Here is a 26,572-nt window from a genome sequence, read left to right as displayed (position 1 = left end):
TGCTGAGTGGCGGTGGCGTGGCTGGGATTCTTGATTAGGGGAGATTTTGGTTCCAATTTTGAGTATTAGTTTGATTGATGTAAAAATACGTTTGAAAGACGTAAAAATACACGATAAAAATGTCATCTATGCTTTTCAAGATTGCTATTTTTATACTCGATTAAAACAAAAGTTCACTAACACTGTGGTGGCTGATATTGGATCATATGTGTGTATTAAAGACAAAGAATCTTTTAACCATTACCATCTTAATGGTTTGTTTACATTTTGAGATTGTCTTCATTTATAATAAACCTCGCACGAATACATTCACGTAACCATTGGATACTTTTAATATATTCACAGATAGATTTCAATCTATCAGCAACAATTTTCAAAAAAAACTGACAGCGTTTAAAAAATACACTGTAAACAATATACTCTCAACTACTTCTACCCAACCTGTGGGTTATTTTCTACAGCGTTTTTTTCCGTGATGCAATTTGATGTGAGACGCCCTTTAATAGTGTCTTCCTCGAAAACGCGTTTTTCAAATTGGCGAACACGATAGCTCAAGAACTAAACAACGAATTGACTTGATTTTTTTATGAGGATACCCAATATGTATAGCCTGTCGATGAACCACAGAAAACCGAATAAAAATTTTTTTACTTCCTATTATTCTCAAAAAAAAATGAGCGAATTTTACGGTAAAATGAGACTTTTCGGTTTTCACGAAGCCATTTCCCGAAACTCGAACTTTTGTTTTGGTTCTTCGAGTAACTACAAGTCTAAGCCTTACAAATTTTATTGAATTTCTTATGTCAGACCATTTTATCAAGAGTTATCGTGTTCGCCGCGGCGCTCCTCGACGTGGAAATGGTTGGACACTTACACTTGGAACGCTCGTATATGTAGTTCTGGGTGGCTGAAAATATTTTTTTTTCGTACACAATGAATGTATAAATAGATCTTTATATTACACAAAAAACATTGTTGCCTTACCTTCAAAATCGTAAAACAAAATATCTTTCGATTTGAGCACTTTACACCAGACGCTTCCCTTAAGGTTGGACAGAGAATGCGCAAAATTCACAAACGAAAAAAGCAGTTTTTTTCCACACCGTATGTCAGATCTTCATAAAAATCAATCAGCATATGTAGAATGTTGTTACAGTACTGCTGATTGATTTTTATGAAGATCTGACATACGGTGTGGAAAAAACTGCTTTTTTCGTTTGCGAATTTTAACCTTTCTCTGTCCAACCTTAATCCATTAATAATTGATGATATTTTGGCGAAAATCTCTATCATCGATCAACAAAAGCGACGAAAAAGCTAGGCGCATTCAGATGGCGCTACAAACGCTAAAGAGGAAAGAACGGATGTACTTTTTAGGGCATGTTCAGGAGCGTTTTATTTTGTACAGGAGTTTCAAAGTAGAACTGGAACTGAAACATTCAGATCCCTAGCAGAGCGTTTTGTTTTATAATTTCGAACAGTTTTGTTTTAAAATTTAAAACTGTTATACGACGCCGTTCTATTTGTTGCTGATTTTAAGACACGTTTAGAACTGTGTTTTAAATTCGTGTAAAGTTTTCAGCACAGACACTTAGACCCGATAGGCTGGGGAAAAATAAATTTGAATGCAGTGATGCTGAAAGCGCGGCGTGACATGAATTTCAAACTGAATAGAACATCCGCTAAAACTGCTGCTGGGGAAAGCAAGTTCTAGCTTTAAAATTTTAAATTTTATATTATAGAACTGTCAGAACTATGAATCTAGAACTGAAACACTCCTGAACATGCTTGTAGTGGCTATATTCAATTCAATAGCACAACAACACGTAGTTTAACAAAATAAAAGAACTCGTCATCGGTTGATTCCTATTTTCAATTCATTACACTCTAACCGAAGACTACATATTAAGAAGACTGATCCTTTCTCTTTCCTTCACCCATACAAACGAGAAGCGACAGAGATTACAACGCCTCTATTGAAGGAAGATAGGAAGCTTAATGTAAAAGTGTATACACAGATAACAGACGTTTAGGCTCGATTTGAATCGTGTGTAAATACCCGCAGCTGAAATTCCGAATAAATCAGACAACTGAAACACGTTTGGCAAACGTTTTTAGATGGCGCAGTGATCGATATAATGCAGTTAGAGTGCAGCTGTCAAACACGTGTAGCAAACAGTTGCGCAAATGGCAATAGTGAATCACGGGTTTCCAACGTTTATCAATTTGAAAGTTTACACAGGTTTTTGAAGAAATTTTGTTCTAGCCTAAACGTCTGTTATCTGTGGTGTATGTGTGTGTGTGTGTGCATCACTATGGGAAGTACCACCTTTACCCGCAAGTGGCGTAACTGTTACTGTCTCCAGATTCTGGCCAGAGTTGCCAGTCTTCTTGATATGCAGTTTTCGCTCTAACTCTCACTGAAACATAAAAAAAACTTGAACGAACTCAGGCGCGGCCTGACAACTTGGCAATGCTGTCACTTCAATTCCTTGTGATAGCTGAAATTTGAACATGAGTGCAAAATATTTCTTGAGCGTTTTTTCAAAAAGACCTCTACAATGAGTGACTCTCACTGTTTACTTTCTTTTTTGTTAATAATTCGATCGCTGTAACATTTATCCCTCAACTCTTTGCATAATATGCAAGTCAAAACCACCGTCTTTCGTTCTGTACTGTAAAATATAGTGACGCCGTAATAATCGAAAGAGAAAGTAAACAAAGAGAGTCACTGATTGTAGATATGTCGTTTTGAATGAAAGCTCTATTTTTTTTTTGAATCTGTCACATGTATCCGCTTGGAATATTTTAATTCCTTCCAGTACAACAACACCAATTTGAAGTTGAAAAATCCGTATGAACCATGTGTGCCGGTGTATGGAGAGAATCTTGTCTTCTGCTACTCTACGTTTGTGTCGCTGTCTGCTTTACCCAAGCCGTTGTGCTTTACGCATTTAGCTCAAGGCTGGATCCACCTCATCCATTCCAGCTTATTTTTTTCATAACTCCTCGGTGTACGTTGAACTATTTAGCTCATCTACGTGCTTGCATTATTTAGCTCCAAAATTGCACTAGATTATCCCCGACGGTGAACTTTTCCTACCTCGTGTGAGACTTCCCTGGCAGCGGAATTTCTCCTGATAACAATGTCCGTTTCCGCGAGTCATTCAACTCCCGAATTTCTCACAACCTGCTCGGATAGTCCTCGGCGACGAAACTATACTACTCCAACAGAGAGATCGCCGGCGATACATTTTCTCTAGATATCGATTTCCGTTTTGCTCAGACACTGAGTTATTCGTTTGTGTTTTTCCACATTCGCTGCTGTTGTTAGTAAACTGTTCGACATTCGCAGTGTAACTCCGACATTCTCCACGCTAAGTGGATTTTGCATCGGAACAATCTTTGACTTAATGCAACAGGCATTAAGAGCCGTCGAACAGTGGTGTCGACAGGTTAAACTATCCGTTAACCCAAGCAAAACTTCAATGGTTCTTTTCACGAAGAAGCGAATAACAACCGGAGTTCGTCCCTTGCAGTTCTTTGATTCTGAGCTACTGTGTGCAGATCAAGTGAAATACGTTGGAGTCATATTGGATTCCAAACTGAATTGGTCTGCTCACATTGAGTTCAGAGTCAAGAAAGCGTGCATGGCTTTCGGGCAGTGCAGACGAACTTTTGGAAAGACCTGGGGTCTCAAACCCAAATACATCTATTGGATTTACACGATAATTGTACGTCCAATACTGTCATACGGATGCCTTGTGTGGTGGCAGAGGGGAGAGGTGGTGACAGTCCAGTCAAAGCTAAACCATCTGCAAAGAATGGCGCTCATGGCGTTGACTGGTGCTTTCACCACGACTCCGACTGCTGCTCTTGAGGCACTTCTAAATATCAAACCATTACACATACACCTCAAACAAGAGGCACTATCATGTGCATACAGACTGCAGGTTACTGGGCTTTGGAACAGTAATCATGTTGATCTTGCTACCAGTCATACACAATTGTGGTCACAAATGGTTACATGGGGTGAAGATATTCTTGCTCCCAGCGATATTACACTCACTTGTAGTTTTCCTTACAGGACATTCCATGTGAAGATTCCCTCTCGAGAGGAGTGGTTGTCTGGCTTTATGGAAAGACAACAACAAACGCAAGTAGTCTGTTACACTGACGGTTCTCTGATGGAGGGACGTGCCGGTGCTGGTGTCTACTGTCGTGAAATGAGATTGGAACAATCTCACTCACTAGGTAGATACTGTACTGTATTCCAAGCAGAAATCTTTGCGATTATGTGCGGGGTGCAATCGGCCCTTCAACTGAGTTTGTCCGGCAGAGTTATAAACTTCTGCTCCGATAGTCAGGCTGCAATCAAGGCCCTTAGCTCAGACAAATCCCGGTCCAAGCTAGTGATCGCGTGCCGAACCCAAATCGAAGAACTAAGCATTGTCAACACTATCTACCTTGTCTGGGTGCCCGGACATTGCGGTATTACTGGAAATGAATGGGCTGACGAATTGGCCAGGGCAGGTTCAGCGATTGACTTCGTTGGTCCTGAGCCCGCGCTGCCAATTTCGACAAGTTGGATACGGGAAAAAATACGGTCCTGGGCTTCGTCCGAGCACCGCAATTGTTGGAGAAATCTACAAACGTGTCGCCAAACAAAGGCGTTTCTAGAACAACCATGCCCAGTGGTTTCGAAAAATCTCTTACATTTTTCGAAGCTCCACTACGGCATGCTGACCAGGGCTTTAACCGGCCACTGCAAACTCAATTATCACATGGCAACTGTTCAGCGCGCTGAGTCTTTTTCATATGATCTTTGTGAATCCGACTACGGAACCTCATATCATCTGATATGCAACTGTGCAGCGGTAGCGCAATTGCGATTTCGAGTCTTCAGCCGTCCTTATATAGACGAAACCATGTTTGGTCGACTGAAACTCAGAGACATACTAAAGTTTCTTATCCAATGTGGTAAAGAGCTTTAGGCTTATTCGCAGGCAAGTTGAACTACTTGTGAGTTTAACTTACCTGTTGTTTATTTTTGTTTTGTGCTGTTATTTTTCCCACCCTTCCAATTCTACTTCCTCACACGTCCTTGTCCTTCCCTTCCGCTCAGGAAATGATGAAAACACACGGCAAGGCACAAATCCCCGACTATGTACGGGGAACGTGCCATTTGAGCCAATATATTCTGATTCCTGATTCCTGATAGTAAACTGTTCGACATTCGCAGTGTAATCCATACTGACTCCATTCAGAAATCCGAACCGGTTCTGGAATGGGTTTAACTGGGTCGCCGTGCTGCTGCTAAGACCGTATGACCCGGCGTTTCTTCGATAATCACACACTCCGGACAGTAGGGTGATACCGTGAAACTGGACCGGCGTTAAGTGAAAGATTTTTTATTCTTTGTTTCTGTCCACCCCAATCGAGAGAACAGGTACATAGCATTAGCTATCTTCTGCTAGGACGATATTAGTAGCGATTATTCCAGTAATAATGCAGGCTGTCTCTGATAGTTCTGTGCATCCTGACGACTGACAAGATCACATATCTAAATGGGCTGCTCAGATTTGCTCGATTCCGCTGCGATTCCAACGCCGATTCCAGCTAGGACTGCCGTACTTCTTTACCGATGATGACACAACGGCGCTACTTGCGATCAGCGTTGCCAATGTTTAAGATTTATCTGGAATCTTTCAGATTTTTCCTAACTGAATAGACATTTATTCAAGCCAGACATTTTTCCAGAGTTTTTAAATTTTGCCAGATTTTTCCAGATATTCTGAATTCTACGTTAAACCCCAGAAGGAATGCCATTATGACAGATTTATCTGGCACAGCTAGAGTTTTTTTACGCCTTTAGCAAAAAGGTATACCTCTCATTCTACCAGATTTATAAATTATAGAGATTGTTACACACAATTTTTGGAAATCTGGGTCAAATTTTCCAAAACAAAAATCGATTAATGTTCTATGAAGACCAAAATGTATGCCAAATTTCGATGACTTTGAGCTCGCTATCAAGTGACAGATTTTTCCAGACATTTTTATTTGAACTGCCAGATTTTCTTTGAAAAATAGTGGCAACCCTGCTTGCGATATAGTCAATGTGAGTGCTTAAGTTCGGTCGGTAATCGTTCATCATACTCAGCTGTTTTAGTGCGCGCTTCGAGATTACGACATGTTTTTTTGGCAATGGATTATTTGCAGTTGCTGACCAGAAACATCACCGTTTTGTGTTAGCTCTCTGCGACTTCAATCCCTGCATCCAGTTTCCAGTCATGTTTCACCAGCACCAAAATTTCTGCAAACTCGTCTGCAAACCAAGACCGTTGTACATCATATTTCTTCCTGCTTTAATTGCGATTTCTCTCGAAGACCATGCCCATTTCCTTAATCCATTTAACTCCCAGCTACCTCGCATTCCATTCGTAGGCCGCTTACAGAGTGGCCGCGAGAAGCTGAGTTGGGGCTGAAACTGACATTAGGATGCGAGATGCGAGAAACCTGCTTGCTGCAACCAAAGGGATGATGTCAGAGTGAAAGCCGAGCGGATCTGCGCTGACTACCTGCTTTTACTCTGACATGTTTCATTTGATATGCCGCAAGTGGGTTTATCACATCTCGCATCCTAGGGCCCTATTCTCACAGTCACGTCACTTAGTGACTAGAAGGAAATTTTCTTCTAGTCACTAGGTGACGTGACTGTGAGAATAGGGTCCCTAATGTCAGTACCAGTACCAGCTCAGTCTCTCGCGGCCACTCTGTAAGCGGTAGTAGAGCCCCTGTTGTCCCGTGCAGTCTAGTCCGACTTAAAGTTCCGTGGCGACTGAATTTCTCACGACGTCGTATTTCCTAGAGCGACAAAAACCCGCCTTTGCCACTGCAATCCGAGCCTACTTAACCGACCTATCAGTAGGTGTTGAGGTCGGTTCGGTGATTCCGGATGAAGAAGCGTAGCATCCGGTTCGCTGGCATTCCAACGATTTGCCGCTGGCGCTTCGACGTAACCAATTCAACCTAGTCCCCGCCGATGGATTTAGGCTTCTCACCGAAGCGACCGGACTGTCAGCTCTGGTCACTAATTCGTTGATCTTTCCTCTGCTACTCCACTTGCATGTCCGCATCTATTCCACTGACAGTATTGCCTGTCTTCTCGTCTTTGCACATCTCTTCTACGACATGCCCTGCACAAAAAACCGGCACCTCACTTCACACTTTCATGAATCTGCGGCAATCAAAGACACTAACTCGCACTCCGGGCAGTAACGCCCGTGACCGAACTATGCTAATACTTTCTGAAGCAGCCGTTACCTTACAGGAACTGCGTTAGGTAAAAATCTACCTCTTCGTGCTTTCTGTCCGCCCACAAAGACAAATTCGGGATTAGCCGATGGGCCCGTCTTCCTTTCTCCACGTTGTCCCAAACCGTGTTACCACTTGACCATCGAGTTAGCTCTCGCCAACCTCTTCGCACCTCGCGTACCCCTCCGTTTATAACACATGATATCCGTCACTAGAGTGATATCGATCCTCAGCGATGACGAATACTGCGTCGATGTCTCTAACGATACGGTTCTGTACGTACGGAATGCGCTGTTCACCTGATCTCGATTTCGCTTGATATTGAGTGCAGCAACCCGAGCTGGCACATCGTACCGCAGTATCGAAAACTATTGCTTCCTTCTTCAGCGCTTCTTGAACCATCAATATTAGATATTGTTCTGGTCATCGTGTTGGTAACCTTCGCCGCGTTCTCACAGGCATAGTCGACGTGGTTATTGAAACCGTGGTTAAATTAACCGATCGTCTATTATCACTCGTAACTGTGTCAGTAAGCGTTTTGATGATATTGGCATGCCTCCAACGGTGATCTGAGTCAGCTAAAGCACTTTGTAGTTATTAACTACCACCACTCTTGTTTTGTGGTGGGCTATCTGTAACCTGATCGCAGTTTTCGATTGTGTTGGTTGTCTCGACTGTCAGCTCTTCCAGTACCTCTCCTGCTATCGTTAGAAAGACATCATTCACGAATCCACCTGGATCTCGGATCCAGTTGGCGACTTCTCTTCTCTCTCTCTATGACTGTCCGTATTCCTTCCACTGTTGATCTTCCTTTCCGGAATCCGAAATGACTATTTTACAGACGTTTCATGCATGTCATCGCCCTATTGCGAATGACCCTTTCCAAGAGTTTTCCGCGAATATCCAGCAGGCCATGATCATATTTTGCCACTTTAGAGACTTAGAGACATATGCCCGGCGATTTCTGTTTTGTCCACTGCACAGCGTCGTTGGATCATGTCTCGAGAGAATCACTAGCTGCAGTTTTCTTATCTAAGGGGACTTCTCAAGAGACCACTGCCGACTTGTCACGCGGTACTGTCGGATTAATACTAATCTTTCTCCAGCCCCGCGACTAAACCTAGACTTCTTGTATCTCCATGTTCTCGTCCTCTCGGTACTACCGTTGGGCATTACTTCCGGAGGAATCTTGTCCCTCATCTTTCTTTGACGCTCTTGAATCCTTCGCGTACGTCGAGCCATTTAGCACCTCGATTCGTTTCTCTGAGTCATTTAGCTGCTTGCCCCGTCTTGAACTACTCGAGTATTCCTCGACGGAGGATCTACCTTACTCCATCGGAGAGTTAACCGGTGGCGGAAAGTCCCTCACTACCGATACCCGTTCCTTTGAGCCATTTATCTCCCAGCTTTGTTGCGATTTACTCGGATGAGACCTGGCGCTGGATAAATCCTACTTTCACAGAGATATCCACGACTGGACAGCTAGCTTGGAGAGTGCCGATCCTCGTTACAACAGTGGGCTGCGCACCGTCTGTTCATTGGTTGTAGTTTTCTTGGAATGCCAGGATTTCTATCAACTTATCCGCGTTCAGGTCAGAGGAGTCGCGAGCTACTTGAAGTGCTTGCACTGCAAATGGCTTCATGTTCCACTTTCGCTCGTGGATTTTTGCCCTCAGCTGGTCACCATGCGTGTAGTCTGCGCTCCAGTTCATGTTTGCTAGCAGCGATTGACTAAAAAACTACGGCCGATAATGGATTCTCGACAGGCTCGACAGGCACCTTCATTGCGTAGCATAACATTCAATTTAACTAGAGTTCCCAGCTGGCTAAACGCTTTCGTGTTGATACGTCTGCTTCCCTAGTCTACAGCCCAAGCTTTGAAATCTCTTTCGATGATTACCGGTCAACATCTGGCCAGCTCTCTGACAAGCGTAAATAGTATTTGATGGAACTGGTCTGCCGTAGGTTTTTGGCAATCACGAAAGATTCACGAGTTCGAGACTATTCTCTGTGCGGAGTATTTCCTATAGCGCATATTGCGACTGCTACTGCTTTCGATCCTGTTATCGACAGAGACTCCATATGACTTCGCAATGATAGCAACGTCGCACTAGCGTTCTGTTTTGGACTGCCACAACAGTTGCGGTGCAGGTTTACATGGGTCACCTCCATTAATTCTGACTCCTCCTTTTTGTACTTTGGTCATATGAAGCCTTCCGTATGTGGTCTTGTCCTCCCTCCTTGTCTAGACCATCTGCTTCACGATCTAGTTGGATTGGTCCCGGCGGTAAACTCACCCTACTCCGACTGAGAGCTCCCCGACGGAAGAATTTCTCCCGACACCGATAGCCGCTTTTTTAGCTATTTAGCTCCACGCTTGATCGATATCTACTCGGATAGTATCCGGCGGTAAAACTACTCTATTTCGACTGAAAGTTGTTTGTCGACGGAATCTCTCTCGGTACCGATGTCTGTTTCGTGAAACATTTAGCTCCCCGCTTCGAAGTAAAAACTTTCCTCAAATCTTTGTCGATCTACTTGATCTAGTCTCCGGCAATGGACCTAGATTACTCAACCAACCATCAGTAGATGCCGAGGTCAGTTCCGCGATTCCGGGTGAAGTGTAGCTTCCGGTTCACTGGCGCCCCAACGACCCGATGCTGGCTGTTCGACGCGGTCTGCTCGATCTAATCCCTAGCGGTAATCTAGCCTGCTCACGAGCTACCCGGTAGGTTCTTGAGGTCGGTCCGTCGATTTCGGTGGAGCCTTACGTCCAGTTCGCTGGTGCTGCGATGACCTGAACTCGGTGCTGCGTCACGTACTACTCAACTTACCCCCGGCGATGGATCTAGTTTACACTGCTGAAGAGTTCCCAGGCAGCGGATTTTTTTTTTTCAGAATCCTGTTTCGGTTGCTGACTTGCACTACCTCCTGGTTGTGGTGAGCCAGCTGCTACTTGGTGTCAACCATCCAGGTTTCCACAATCTACTCGGCATTGCCTCTGCCGTCAGCTTCCCCACCATCTCAAGTGATTCACCGGTTGTCGCCAGAACACGTCATCCGCAAAGCCGACGATCTAAACTCCCCATGGATAGTTTCAGTGTTAAATGTGTGAAGGGATAATCTTGGTGTAGTGTTAAAAAGATGGTTCGCTTGTCATGGGATTCCCAGCATACTTTTTACCGACAACGGTCCACTATACTCCTTCAATGACTTCACCAAGTTCAGCGCGCAGTGGTATTTAGACCGTGTAACTTCTAGCCCCTACTTTCCAAGAAGCAACGGTCTGATTCGTTCAAGTGGCTAAAATCTGTTAAAAAATGTTTGGAAGACAACTCGGATGCGTCCTTGCTTTTATACCGAAACACACAAAGAGATTGCGAGTTGGCATCATCCTATCCTGGTATTTCCTATAGCGCATATTGCGACTGCTACTGCTTTCGATCCTGTTATCGACAGAGACTCCATATGACTTCGCAATGATAGCAACGTCGCACTAGGGTTCTGTTGTGGACTGCCACAACAGTTGCGGTGCAGGTTTACATGGGTCACCTCCATTAATTCTGACTCCTCCTTTTTGTACTCTGGTCATATGAAGCCTTCCGTATGTGGTCTTGTCCTCCCTGCTTGTCTAGACCATCTGCTTCACGATCTACTTGGATTGGTCCCGGCGGTAAACTCACCCTACTCCGACTGAGAGCTCCCCGACGGAAGAATTTCTCCCGACACCGATAGCCGCTTTTTTAGCTATTTAGCTCCACGCTTTATCGATATCTACTCGGATGGTATCCGGCGGTAAAACTACTCTATTATCATCCAGTCACCGACTGATGGGACGTCTTTCGCGAACATCTTCACCAAGTACTCAGACACCTTTAGAGCCAGTGTTCGCAGCCAGGATCTCTGAGAAACTAAGGCCGAACGATTACTGAAGATACGCGGATAGCAGAAAAATGAAGGCACCCGAGTTCACTGAGACACAGAGAGTCATGGTACAACATGCAAAATCACGAATTTGGGAAAAATGAGAAATCGAAAGAAAACTTGAACAATCAAGATCTAACAGAGTGAAGCTTTCAGGTGGGCAGACAATACGCAGAAACGCTCGGGATTTGAAACAATTATCGTCTTCCGAGGTTATGCGGCACATGCCGTCTGACGATTCAACAATGCCATCGGAAACAATTCCGATACTGCATGAAGAAGAGAATCAACAAGAGCCACACAAACATACATGGGATAAAACACGTTCACATACAAACGCCGGTGCTCTTCGCGATAGTACAGACGCTCGCGATCTCGCAAACATAAAAGTCGACGTATTAGCATTTACGAAGTTAGAAACGCGGTCTCAAGCGTGAACATATAAACGTTTGTCCTCAAGCGATCTTGGAATCTCCACATACACTCACTATGACGGCCTATTTCAATTGGTCTTCAACATTATTTTAGTGGCCAACATTTCCCGTCTGCAATGGTAATGATTGATGCTGGTAGGAAGCCCCTCCGAGAATCTAGCTCTACAGCTCCAAACCACTAATAAAAATAATTACAAACTTACATAAAACATTGATAAACGTCAAAGTGTTTTTACATTATGTGCTTGGTTGATTCCGTTAAATCGGTTTTATGTAATTTTTGTTTGAAATTAAATGGTCAGAAAATAAGAATTGAGGGGCTGAGATCAATTATGAAGAGTTCCTCACTACAATGATTCAAGATGAAAAAAAATATTCAAAAACCATGTTTGTACTATTCGAAATAAGAGCTTGAGATCACATAAATTTTACTAAAGATCCCATACCTCAAACCTTTAGCTACGCCACCGTCCAAGTGATGATCCAATCCGCTGTCATCGGACGGATACACGACTACAAAAATGAGTGCCACTGCAGTGCACGGAATTCAATCGCCAAGTGCTCTTCAATATCTTTTCCCTGTAGTACTATTAAGCGATTTTTACTCATTCTCCATTACACACTCCTTATTCCCTGCTGCTTGCTACTGCTACTGCTATTCGGTTCGAATCTCAAAAAAAAATGGCTCATTACAATCCCAGTACACAGGCACCCAGCAAAGCGCAGAGGTCGGCGGGCGAATGATCGGGGAGCTAATGAATACGATTTTTCTGCTGGTGCAGCAATTTTCATGCGCGCACCATCCAATACCGACCGCGCTGCCCGAGAATCCTGCCGTATCTCGCCGCTGATGAATGGAACGATTTTGAGGATGATGATGATAGAATAAAGCAAAGAATCGCTCTTGGAAAATTGACATTTTGAGTAGATGGCCCTTGATTTTGTTGGGCTTCCCGTGGGAGTGCGGCACAGAGACTGATGAGAATATAGCTCCGGGATACTGGTAAAAGAACTCTTCAAATGTCCAGTGGTCGAAATGTAATAATGGTATGGATGAAAGAAACTTGAGCTGGGAGACCTGCAGGGCCCTATCTTTGAAGAAGTTGAATTCTCTTTGGCGTAACTGAACCAATAGAAAACTGAAATTGTTCTGGCATTTATTCCGGTTAGTTTCTCAGATGATTTTGATTACTGTTTATGGTCAAGTGATACTTATTCCTACTTGAATCAGTCGGAATTTCTGTTAGAAATACCGTTGAAATAAAGCAATCTATTTCGATTTTGATTACTTCCATAATGGCTCTAGTACCGCAATCTGCGATGACAGAACAGCTACTGACAGGACGTTCAGATTACATAACTTTTTGTACATACTAGCGTCACAAAGAGGAACCTATGCCGCTGAGCAGCTGCTGGACGACGTGGTCGCCGACGCGCTGTGGGAAGCAGAGGACACTCGCAAACAAATCAGTGAACAATTCGTTTGCCTAACTTACGAAAAAAAAAACAATGTGGCGTAGCTACATTAGGTAGTAAAATCAACATAAAATTTGCAACGCTGGCAAAATATAAACAAGAATAAACGGCTGGATGTTACACTATTAGGGCGGGTTGTTGGCGAGTTACGGCGGGCTGCCTAGAAGAATGTTTCCATAGCCTACCGCGCCGGCATACATTGTAACCCGCCTAATCGCTGTTGGAAGTGGAATCAAAATAGAATTGGCAACATAAACACAAATGAACACTATGGATGAATTGTCATTGTCAATTGACATTTCGACGACTTTTGATTGGCTGGATGTTGTTGGCTCGAATCAAAACTTGTCGAAAGTAAACAAAGTTCATTTCATATCGTCAACCTGGCGCCCAGGTGGTGACATCAACGGGGTGCTGGAGCGTTGCCAAAAAAATTTTATTTCCAGATTAAATTTTACTAAACTTCCTAGTTTAACTCAGCCGGAATGCTGGCTGGATCTAATTCGTATTCCGGCTCCGGTGACACAACCGATTCAAGTTTGAATGTTTAAGGGGTACCATTTCGATGCGGCTTAGCCGCATAACCGAGGCCCGGGCGAGGTGGCCACCGACCCACCGTCGGAAGCAAGCGAACCTGTGATCCACTCGTTTGCCCGGCTTACTCAAACATAGGGGTTATCCCTAGTTTAAGTCCGACTGAGCGGTAGCGAAGTCGGACAGCACGCGCAAAAGCGTTGTGGCGTAGCCACATTGGGTGCTGGAAACAAAATAAAATTGGCAACGCTAGCAAAATTTAAACACAAATGAACACTTCGGATGAACCTATCCTCAATTGACATTTCGACGAGTTTTGATTCGAGCCAATAATATGGGCCCTTTTGATTTCCCTGGTTAAATGTCAACCCGCCTGATTGGAACGTGGGAAACACTTTCCGCTACTTACCTGCAGATGGCTAGCTGAACGCAATGTATACAAAATCTTGTGGGAATCGCCTTGATGAACGACACTGAATCTCGGAGCTCATTGCTGTAACCAAGATTCCTCCTTTTCGACTACTTAATTTCGTTCAAAATTAAACGTTCAACTTCGCCGAAGAAAGGTAATCCAATAACACTTCATTATTCTTAATTACGCCAAATACTCAGCGTGCCATTCGCAAAGACAGTGTACATGTAGTAGATTAATAATTCTCTACATAAGAAACTACGGCCTGCTGCGACCGACACCTCTCGACAAGCACCTAAATCAGTGTCACACGTTATGAGCTTCTTAATTTCGACGACCGAACATCGTCGTAAGGCTTCAGTTTGTACAATCCCACTGCGCTTTTTGCTCGTTAATTGCAATTGCAATAATTAGTCGCGAAAACGGAGTGCGGTACTGTTTGCCTGCCAGAGCGAATCCATATCCCGCTGACGACGAGGCGACGCGTCTGGACCGATTCGGAGGAAACCAACCACCTCCCGCGCGGTGGTGTCGCATTCCTGAGGCGGGGATTGGTTACGCCCAGCACCCGAACAACACACACACACTGCAATGGAATCGTCTTGGGTAGCAACATCTTCCAGCGAGCATAGCACATAATTTGCGTCTAATGAAATTGTAGCAGCAAATTGCCGGTTTCATGAAGCGAGCGATTTAGAACGAGCTCATTTGCTGCAGTGGTACTATGTGCTTGTGCAGGGGGAAAATCTTTACCCTCGGACGGGCTAGGGGGAAAGCTCTGGGAGGGTTGCTCGGTAGTGTGCGCTGCACTACACAGCTTCAAGCTTGTATCGGGGGAATTTGCGGTGCAACACCATCCCGTGACGGTGTAAGGTTGGTGAACCGGAAGTAGCAGATAGGTGAGTTTAGATGCTATGGCGGTCGGTGTCGGTGAAAGCGGCAACGCTCAGCTGATTATCTCTGAAAGCTAGAGGATGAAGTACGATATGAAGTTTGTTGAGCAATTCATATGCGTATCTGCCAGAATCATTCAAATGATACCGGCGTTCCGTCAGCTTCTGAGCATAAGATTGAGTGTTAATAAAACTGGCCACACAATATATTATGTAGATAAAAATTTAGTTGAGTTATTTCTTTAGAACTAATTTGATCTGGAAGAATTTCTTAATTTGTGGTCAGACTTTAAGCTATATTTCGAACGCGCTTTTCCCGACACGTTGTGTAATTTGAGATAAGAGAAAAAATATTCTAACTTTAACAAAAATCAACGAAAAACGGTTTAGCGAAATTCGCTATATCGCAGTTAGTACATTTTCGGAATGATCCCGACCTGCCGTCGGAAGCGAGCGAACCTGTCATCTACTTGTTTGCCCGGCTTGCTCGAACATAGTGGCTATCCCTAGTTTACGTCCGACTGAGCGGTAGCGAAATCGGACAGCAGGCGTAAAAAGAATCAAAATAAAATTGGCAGCGCTAGAAAAATGTAAACACCCGCCCCATCAGTAAAGTTCAGCCGGAAAATGAGCCGGAATGCTGGCTGGTTCTAATTCGTATTCCGGAATGCGAACTACAACCAGCCAGCATTTCGGCTGAGCTTAACTGGGAATTTTCCTAAAATTTAGCCTGGGAAATAAAAATTTTATGACGACGCTCCAGTACTTCGTTGAACTCTAACGATTTCGCCACCTGGGCACCCGGTTGACGCTACGAAATGAACTTTGTTTACTTTCGACAAGTTTTAATTCGAGCCAACAACATCCAGTCCACTCCGGATGAACCTATTGTTAATTGACAATTCGACGAGTTTTGCTTCGAGCTAATAATAGGGGCCCGCCGTTGAATTTTCAAATAAACGTACACTGAAAATAACCCACACGATAAAACTATAAGAAATTAAACATCACTTTCATGTTTGTTCCATGTTAAAAAGCAAAACAAATGATTTTCCTTTGAATTTTTCATGGAAATCCATTATGCTATTGAGTCGTGAAGTATGAACTTTCCACTTGACTTTCGCATGAAAAACAGGTTGCGCATTTCTACATGCAAAACAATTGATTTGACCGATTCTGCCATTTAAACCTAATTGATATTCACTATATTTATTTTTTTTTGGAAATTTTAGTCAATGGTATTTCTTACGATATTGATGTGCGGATAAAGTCCATTTCGTATCGCCAAAGTGGCGCCCAGGTGGCAAAATCGTTAAAGTTCAACGGGGTGCTGGAGCGTTACCAGAAAATTTTTATTTCTCAGGTTAAATTTTAGGAACCTTCCCAGTTACGCCAAGCCGGAATGCTGGCTGGTTCTAATTCGCATTCCGACACAACCGATTCTAGTTAGAATCGCCGTCGGAAGCAAGCTACTCTACTACAAGATCCACTCGTTTGCCCGGCTTACTTAAACATAGAAGCTATCCCTAGTAAGCACGTGCATAAGCGATGTGGCGTAGCCACATTGGGTGGTGGAATCAACATAAAATTGGCAACGCTAGCAGAGATGCCAGGTACTTTTTTCAAATGTCTGCAATAATAATTTTAAAAGTCTGGGAAGAACAAAAAATGTGAGGCAAGCTAGTGTAACCAAAAGCCTTTATATTCAAAAATCTGCAAATATCTGCAACCAAACTAAAAAATCTGCAAATATCTGCAATTAAACGGAAAAATCTGCAAATATCTGCGTCATCGAAAAAATCTGCAGCTTAAATTAAGTCTGCGAATTTGCAGACTTGTCTGCAAATCTGGCATCTCTGAACGCTAGCAAAATGTGAACACAAATGAACACTTCGGATGAACCTATCGTCAACCTATTGAGCCAATAATATTGAGTTCTACAAGATGACGACACGGATGAACTCATGATGAATGAAGTTCATGTTTGACAATTCTTGGTGGTTTGTTTACTTTGTCACGCGTGAGTGCGAATGCAACGGGTGCTCATCTGTTACACTCGAACTCATGTAACTTTCATGTAAACAAACCACCGAGAATTGTCAAACGAAGTTCATCCGGCTTATTTTGTAGGGTTATGTCGGTTGGTGTAAAACCTAATGGGCCCCATTTCATATGTTTGAGGATTAGGCAATCCATGAGACGTTTCTGATCACCTGATTATTTCTTATATATTCTGACGTTACTCCGAGGGGTGCGACGTGCGACAATATCGTTGATTCGATCCACATCAAACTGTAGAGACTGTAAAAAATAGATAAAATAAAATTAGTAAACAAGCTACGTCTACAAAAAAATAAATACTCACATTTGATTTCAAACAGAATATAAAATATAAATTTATCCTTTCTGTGATTATATCATCACCGTACGAATATATTTGTTTACGAATGGAACCAAGAAAATTGGCTCCAGCGTTGTCAGATACTTTCAAATGAAATCGGTAAGACTTGAATTAAAACAATCGGTATTTATCGGTCTGCAGATTTTGTATGCAAACTATAAAGTGCAAGTTATTAACGATAAGGCCGGGCAGAATTTGAACTCAATTCTTTATCTGTACAAAAAAATGGTATTCTTTAGGCTTTGTCGGTATGTCGATATTGAATATAAAAATCGGAATAAATACCGATTAATAAGAATATCTGGCATCACAGACCGGTTCTAACTTACCAAAAGAACAAAGCGAAAAACAAACCACTGACGTTTCTCGTCCCACTGAAAAAATATATGCTAGATGGAAAATATGTCACAGTGGACTATTTGGTTGAAGTCTTGACTAAACGCTATGGTCGATGAATGAAAAGGGACAAGTTACAGAAGTCAAAAAAAGTGCAATGGAGAAAAGGATTATTTTCGGAAGAAAAGAGTGGATAGATTAGAGGGAGATGAAGCATGTTTAATGCAGAGTTTTTAATAGTAGAGTTGCGTAAAGAGGATTGGCAACATTGGACCAATCATTGGTCTTTTTTAAATTTTGGCAACCTTTTATTTTTAGTTAAATTTCAAATGACTTCACCCGAACGCTTCAGTTAGAAGTTAACTTTATGCATTTAAAAATTTAAAATTAAGTGTTTAGTTTTATTTTGTAAAAATTAGTACGATATAAAGAATTTAAGCTTTTTCCGGTTCTCAACTGATCCGCAACTAAGAACGAAATGCATTGATTTTTGCCGCTTGCCGTCTGATTGGGGTGTGACAAAAAACAATCGAATTTGCAGCGTAAGATAAATTTGAATAAGTACATATGTATAAGTGGAATGCATACACAAATTTGTCAAAATTTTAGCTGCACTTTAACTATTAGAAATACCTTCATATTTCGACTGTCGGTGGAAGATTATTAACACTACCCAGAGCTGTTCCGGTGTTTGAAATAGTGCCAAATTTGAATATCAGTGAACATATATTTTTAAATAATTGTCATTAAGCGAAATATTCCTGGTTTTAAATAATGTTAATATTACATCATTGAATTTTTTCTCATAATTATAATCACATAATAACGATACTCCCCACGCATTCGAGCATTGTTATTCTTCGTGTCCGATAGATAAACGTTTTGAGTGTTCAATAGGTAGATTTGCTTCAGTCTTTGCGCAACTGTTCTTTATAAACTGTGGTTTAATGTAGAAATATGACGAGAAAGAGAGAGAACGCATGTGAGGTGCAAGGTATGCGCTTTTTTCATTCGCGAGAGACCATTCTGATGACGACTTTTGAGGCGAACAGTTTGATTAAATTTTGCGGCTTAAAAAACACATATTGCGAGATGTCGGATTCATCGGATGAAAATCCTGGACACTACACAAACGAATCGGACTAACGAAAGTTGTTTGTCGGCCGAGTTTTTCTGTTCGCAGGAGTAGACGTGTTGACAGAGCCCACCGCTGAATTGTCAAACAAACGTCTAATGGGTTGCCTAATTGAAATAATTCAATAGACGTGTTTAGTTTTTTCAGCGTATGGATTGCTTATTGTCAAAATGGAGGTTATATAAATATTATGAACCAAAGAAGATAGTAAGACACACACAGCAAAGCTGTTTAAAGGTGCGCCGACAGTCGGTTTCGACAGCATGAAGTACAAAGTTATTTTACGCTCGTCCGGACATGCCGCAGACTCAGGTGATTCGCATTTCTAATGCCAAAAGCTCCTGACTCCTGCGGTAGCAGACAAAAGGTTAAATCGCCGGGAAACTCTAAGCTTGCAAATATGACCCTATTCCACGCATTTCTAAACTTACTTCCTTAAACTCCTTACACTCCCTTGAGTACCATGGTTTTTTATATTGAAAAATATACCTCACCTTCCTGTCCCTTGCTATTTAACTGCCCTTACAATAGTCTGTCGAAATGCTTTCAGACTTCGCATCCATCAGCCATACAAAATCAAGGAGAAAAAACTTGAAAGACTTCCTTTTTTCTATTTAGATTATAGACCGTCTATTTTTTTTCCTTTCCAGGTATGTTAAAAATCGAAAACTGTCTGAATAATTACAGCGTAGTTATGTTTTTGGTGACGAAGGTCCCCGAAAATGAACTCCCCTACTCCGACTGAGAGTTCCTTGGTAGTGGAATTTCTCTCGATATCTGTTTCGTGCGCCAATTAGCTCAAAAATGGAAGTAAAACGATGTACCCGAGCAAACGAAAAGCCCATAATACCCCCTTGGTCATGGGGTTTGACATGGGTGTTTGGAATGGGTTCAGGCCATGAAAACACCATCACCATGGTCCGGTAGATCCCACATAAGATACCATATGTTAGTGTATTTATGGGTTATTGAGACCATTTTACGGTGTCTTGACGGTTGTGAATTTTGTCACGGACCATGTTTGAGGTCTTTTGAAGGGGCTATGTGGTGTTTGAACCTATGAGTATTTGCTCGGGTAGTCGGATAGTCCACGGTGTTTAATTTACCCTACTGTGAATTCCCCAGCTGAAGATTTTTCCCAATACGACGTTCTTTGTCACAAGCCATTTAGCTCCCTGCTTCGTCCCTGGCGGTAGACCTAGCCTACTCAACGGACAAGCCGGTAGGTGCTGAGGTCTGTCCACAGATTCCGGGTGGAACTTAGCTTCCGGTTCACTGGATCTAGCCTGCTCACGAACTATCCAGTAGCACGCCGAGCTCGGCCCGACGATCCAAACCTGGTACTACGTCGCGAGCTACTCAACTGGTCCTCGGCCGTGAACCTAGTCTACACCAACGGAGAGTTCCCCGGCTTCGGAATTTCACTCGTTTTACGTCGTCTTTTTAGCCGATGGTGTTACTTTGTTGGGGTAATGTGTGTGCATGTGAGCGTATTTATTTTGAGAGCAGAAAATATGTTCAGCTGGAAAACAATCTGGCCGTCAAACTCCAGATTGATTAATTTACTGGACCCTTCAGCTCCCTGGTGTCATTTAACACTATGACTCGGCTTCCTCGTGCTATTCAGAATCGCAACTTCTTGAGCCCTTTGGCTCCTTATCTGGTGCCATTTAGCACCACTTCCTCGTTGAGCTTCCGAGATGTACTCGAACTACTCGGTCTAGTTAGTTGCAAAAGATGGTCCTAACCTAATCCGATACAGAATTTCCCGGTGAGAAAAGTTCTCCCGAAACCGAGCTAGCAAGCCAGGTACCGAGGTTAGTTCAGCGACTCTGGTGGAGCAGGACGTTTGGGTCATTAGTGCCCTGACAACCTGCGACTGGTGGTATCTTGTTGCGTTTCTTTTGGGCCTGGTAGTAAGGTGTCGTGGTCGGTTCGGCGATTCCGGGTGGAGGGTGGTGTTTGGTTTGCTGCAGCCTCAACGACTTACATCCGGTACTCTGTCGCACTCTACTCGACTAGTCGCAAGCGGTGGATCTAAACTACTCCGGTGTAAATTGCTATCCCAAAACCGTTGCAATCGCTGTTCATCTCGCCATGTCTGCTGTAAGGCGGTCATGATCCGGGTTGATGTCCGGTCCGCCCGTTTCAAGTATGTCCCTGCGTGTCGATTCACACCTCGGACAGTCGAAGACCACCTATTCCGGTGTCTCTTCGATGTTCTCACATTCCGGGAACAACGGTGAAGCTGCGTGCTCGAACCGATGAAGATATTTCCTGAAGTCCCGAGAATAGCTGTGTCAGGTGGAAGTTCACCTCTCCGTACTTTCAATTGACCTCCGTCGACAGGTTTGGGATGAGCCGGTAGGTCCACCTTCCCTGCTCTGTACTGTCTCATTCCTGATGCCACCTCGCCATCGAATCTATTCTCACCGTCTTCCTTCATCTAGACACTTTTGCTGCACCATCCTGAACATGTCCGGGTATGCCAGGATCAGCAGCACATATGATATTCCATCCCAACCATGGGACTTTCTTTGATTTCAGGCGATTCGATGCTACTGCGAATTCTTCTTTAGTCACTTGTCGATCGTCCGTGTTTGCTCCTTCTTCTTCGCCGTATGGCGTCGGTGGCCTGGTAGTTGGATCGTGCTTTGGGAAGAGACCATCAACGATTATTATCTTCAGCTTACCCGGGCTCTTCATTTTCGTCATTGCGACTTGGTATGCGTCCCCAGGGAATGACGTCTACTGCTCGGCAAATATCACCTTGTTGCAATCGGGCTTGCTAAGCTTGCTGTCCCGTTTTAAAGCGGCCTTACCTTCCCGAAACGGTGCCTTGCGCTCCTCGCTACCTGGCTTCGATACTGCTCTTTTGGCCCGCCTTCTGGCTTTGGGACAAGCAACGTGTTTCGTACTAAGCGTCTCGATCCACCAGTAAGCTGGCTAACTGCTGCAGCATTAGCCTGAACTGCTACACTGTCCACCTTGGAGGAGCGTAACAGTTGCACGCGAAGACGTCGTTGATTTTGGCAATCACGAAACATTCATATGAGCGTTCTTTCACTTCTTATATGGGATATCTGCCCATAACTTGTATCGCAGCCGATCCCATTCTTTCTGCCACCTACCGTTATCAGGAGGACGTAATACGGATCTGCAATCAAAGCGACATCACGCATAGTTTTTGCGGTATACTGTCTCAATAGTTGCTGTGCGGTGACACAGTGATTCAGTTTTAGCTGGGATATTTCTATTACCGTTGGTCTGCAGTCACCCTATTGTAGGCAAAGTATTTGAAGCAACCCGTCTGTTGGTCGTTTCTGTCCTCTGGAGTGCAAAACATGCATTTCGGTATCTGCGTGCCGGTTTTCTCAAGATCAAATTCCTCAGTTCCAACTCCTTTCTATTGCCCTCTGACGAGCTGGAGGTTTTTATTCCTATATTCTCTCTTTTTTCCACTTTTGCTGTTTCCTGTGTTTCTACTTCCGCCCTACAATGGTATTCGACCTTTCTCCCTGTTGAGTTGCTCCTTTTCTTTCGGCAATGAGAGCGTCATCGTGCGTCTGTCTTCACGACAGACACTAGCGTCTTTCGGACTCTGAGAACCATCTCCTTAATGGTCCTATGGACATTGTTTTGTCGCGTCCACATACTTGTGGAGCTCCTCCACCAAGCACTTCGCTGTCACTTCTTTCGGCTTCTGTAGGATATTGATCTGCTCTGATTGTTGTAGCTGCTGCTTCTCACCACCTCTGCCGAACAGATTCGCTGCGCCTATTCCATATGTATGATTTTCTTGTTTGATCTCCATTTTGTTGGGTCCCACCTCTGGGTCGCTATCTCTTCTCTTCGTACGTAGTCGCCTCTTGTGGTCCAATGGTTACCTATGCTATGATTCATGAAGAGTAATGTTCACAGCCGGATCGGTGCGTAAAATCGGGATTGGTCCATCCGGACCTAGTACCACCAACTATTGGTGACGAGTTTTGAATATACCCGGAGACCTGCCCAGGTTTTAACGGGATGGAGGCAGCCGTGCTGTTGGCCCACTCGCCATTTCCAGTCGGTGTCATCCTTTCTTACTCAGGCTGTAGAATAGCATGCCTGTCAGCCCAAAGTCGCTGTCCAGTGCGTGATCCTAGTCTGTTTGCTGACGTTCGCTATGACCGTTCGCCTCAGAATGTTACTGACGGCAATCCTGATGTGCCGTTTGGGTTCGCGTGCTTTTATTGTTAAGACCTTTTATTAGGATGATTTGTGTGTGTTTTTTTAGAGAAAGCAGGAAAAAACGTACAAAAACCCATCCGTTTAAGAAGCCATCCACACCCGCTAAAATAACTACACTTGCACGGAACCTGATTCCTCCCTGGCGCTGTCATACGACATTATTTCGGGGAGGGTTTTTTATGTGCATAGCACCTACTTCAATACAGCTACTTGGTACTTAATTCCTTCAGTAGGGTTACAGCATCACAAACCATGTTGTTTCTGAAACGTCATGGCATCTTTCCCTATCTGGCCTTTTTCAATGCGTTATCCGAGCATGCATCTCTCTACCGCATCCCTTCGGAGCAGGAGAGACACGAAGCATATCATCAATTACTAAATTACGACAATCATTAGCATGATTGAACTGTTTCTAATTTCTGTTATTAATACTGGTTATCATGGAGTGCACTTGAAATGACTAGCCTGCACTAATAATAATAATAATTATCATTCCGTGCAATTCCCGGAGTTTATCATAGCCGCATTTTGCCGCCCACTTGATTACTAGTATATCATTGACGAAGCCCAACCATCTCCAGCTAGGATCAATCACTCAAGCCGAACGTGATTCCAATGCACTCGAATGCCCGGTCATTGGCAGGTACTTCCGGCGGGCTAAATTTCGAACGATAGAGTTAATATCAATCACCGTTGTTCGGTCCGACAACGAACGCAACTAAATCCCTGTCCAAACCGTTACAGTTTCCAGTGCTAACGCCGGAAAACCCAGGCTGCCCATCGACGATCCATTTCCAGCTTCCCCATCACGACTAGTGGCGGCGGCCGCCAGTGCAATCAATAGGTAGAAACATCTCGGCGAACACAGCAAATGTAGATATCACGTTCAACGTCAGAAATCGAGGTTAATTATCATCGCATATTGTAAACGAACGCACCAGTCAGTGGCAGTGGCCTAACGCGCGGAGGTTCTGTGTCCTGTGACCTGTGCCGCACAGTTATATCCCGGAGCATGATATTAATATCCACTGCGCCGCGCCTACCACCACACCACCAACCAACCAACGGATCAGTCCGACCGGCCGGGGATGGGTTTATTCACGAAACGGCAATTAGTTTGCTCTGCTTTTTCACGAAGCAAATGGTTGTGGCATACGTACGGCCATACCAATACACATAAAACTGGTCACGTGCAAACACTAGCGGGCCCGGTCCCGAGTTTGGGTGCGAATTAACACCGAGGCTAATAGATTGTCGCGGGCACAGTTGCTCCCAAGATCCACAGACGCTGGTTGGGAGGTAGGTCGGTCGGACAGGGTGTGCTTCACATGGATAGAATGGATGGGCAAGATTTAAACGATTCGGGCGGGACTTGCAATGCACACACACACCCGCTCACGGCATATATCGCTTTGCATATATGTTGAAGACCTCAGTGCCGACGTCATTACGCTAAGCACCGGCTGACAATGGCTGCTGAGGTGATATTAATTATGACGAACGAGAACATCTGTGCCCCTCGGTTTGATGCCGGGAAAATTGATGACCCTGAAAGTCGGCTAGATAGCAGCTATTTGCATACACATCGTTCAGAACCTACTAAAATTTGTGATTAAAGCCAAATATTCTTTACAGATGTTCGATGGCACTTGGAAAGAAATGAATATTATATTTGATGTAAACAACCTTGCTAGGAATTCTGAGATGGGGCCGTTCATATACCACGTGAACGTTTGTTTTTGATTCCCCTCCTCCCCTTCCGTGGATAAGCGTGGACAATTCATGTAACCGTACACCCTTCCCCACGATATCCACATATATCCACATGAACTTTCTAAAATTATTTTCGGGTAGTTTCGTAAAAATGGGATTTTAGAAAAAAATTCAAATGTGTTAGATGCTGAAGGACTTAATGAAAATCGTTCAAACTTCAACCACAGAATGTCATACACTTCATTGGTCTTTTGTGAAATTTCCATGGAAATATCTCATTTCTGAACGATATTAAGATCTTTACCTATTTATTTTTTACTTTTTACATGATAACATGTAACCCGTCAGGGTAACAATTGAGCACAGGGTGGAAATATACCTATTCGTGCGTACTCTCTCCGTAGAGTGTATTGTTCACGAAAATTTATGCTCACCGCTGTTTTGTACCGTTCACACTAAAGTTGTAAATTTTTGTTCATTTTCTCGTTTGTGAACGGTTTTGTTTGTGCAGATAGGTGTAGTAATTTTTGTTGAACATTTGTATATAAGAAACATAGGGTTTAGGTATGTCACCGCTCTCCTCTCGCTGTAAAAGTGATTGCTAACTATGCTGTACCATGGCAATGACAGCTATGCGGCGGTGTGTTTTTTTGGTGGTTGTTTGGTGGAGTAAAAAAGGCGGCCATCGAGATAAGACCAGAGAAAGTGATGGACCACGGCAACGAAAAGACGTCCAGAAAATTGTTGATTTATTCCGGGACAGTCCCGCCACCGTAACCAACGTTCAGTGCGCGTGTGCGACGGTCGATTTCCGTCGAAAGTGCCGGCCCGTGGTCCGGGTGCTCGTTTGTATAGTGGTGCTGGATCGCCGTCGGGGGAAGCTAATCACCAAGGAGCTTTCGCTTCCCCGGCTAACCGTTAAGGATCCGACGCACCCACCCCTCTCGCTGCAGAGGATAAGTCGAACGAGCCTTGCTCTCCTCTGCAGCTAACAGTCAAGGAGAGGGAAGCAGGTAGGACGACGACTCCGCCTGGGAAGAACACTGCGTTGTCTTCCGGGATTCCTTGCGGGAAGAAAAGGGAATCCGGTGATTCATCACCAACATCGCTAGGGAGGTTCCAACAAAAGAGCCAAGCTCACCTCCTTAGCTAATTGTTAAGGACCGCTGCCGGAGCAGCCAACGTAAATAGGGAGAACTCGGCCGTTGCTGTACCGGCCGGTCGGAGGAAACCGCCCGCCTATCCGCCCGCAGCAGCAGTGTGAAGGGAGAGTAGGTGAAAATAAAACACGGGAAAATTTAATTTATTTGTTTTTCCTTTTTGTTTGTTATGTTACGAAAATCCGAAATTCTGTAGAGGCACCTAGGCCGCCCTGAAAAGAAGGGTACACCGGGCAAACAAGAACCCGAGTAGTGGGCAAACCCCTACTTACAAACACAAAATTGAAGTAACCTATGGATTTTTGAATTAGCTCATAATTTCAACCACAAACTTTCAAATCCAAAACTAGTGGGATTTGACCATGTACAGTAGATAGAATCAAGCGATTCAAGCGGAATTTGTTTCGTACGATTTCCTCTGATTTTTTATGAGTTACCATCGATGTTTTCAATTGTAACAGATGCATGCACACACACACTATGGTGTTATAAATACTTTAACTATAATAATAATAAATAAAAAAAGAGCTTACTTCAATCAGGCTGTGCACGCTGACGAAATCGACATAAATTGACTTTTACTGTGAGTCGTGTTTTCAAATATTTC

General features: G+C 43.7%; 1 protein-coding gene across 3 annotated transcripts in view; it reads left to right on the top strand.

Moving 5' to 3' along the window:
- Window positions 1-26,572, top strand: part of LOC131681153 (uncharacterized) — a 1,013,105-nt gene that overhangs the window by 600,966 nt on the left and 385,567 nt on the right. The window lies entirely within an intron of this gene.

The sequence above is a fragment of the Topomyia yanbarensis genome, chromosome 1, assembly GCF_030247195.1.
Source record: "Topomyia yanbarensis strain Yona2022 chromosome 1, ASM3024719v1, whole genome shotgun sequence".
Taxonomy (NCBI): Eukaryota; Metazoa; Arthropoda; class Insecta; order Diptera; family Culicidae; genus Topomyia; species Topomyia yanbarensis.
Note: the sequence above shows the minus strand (reverse complement) of the source record. Positions and strands in the feature narration are given on the sequence as shown.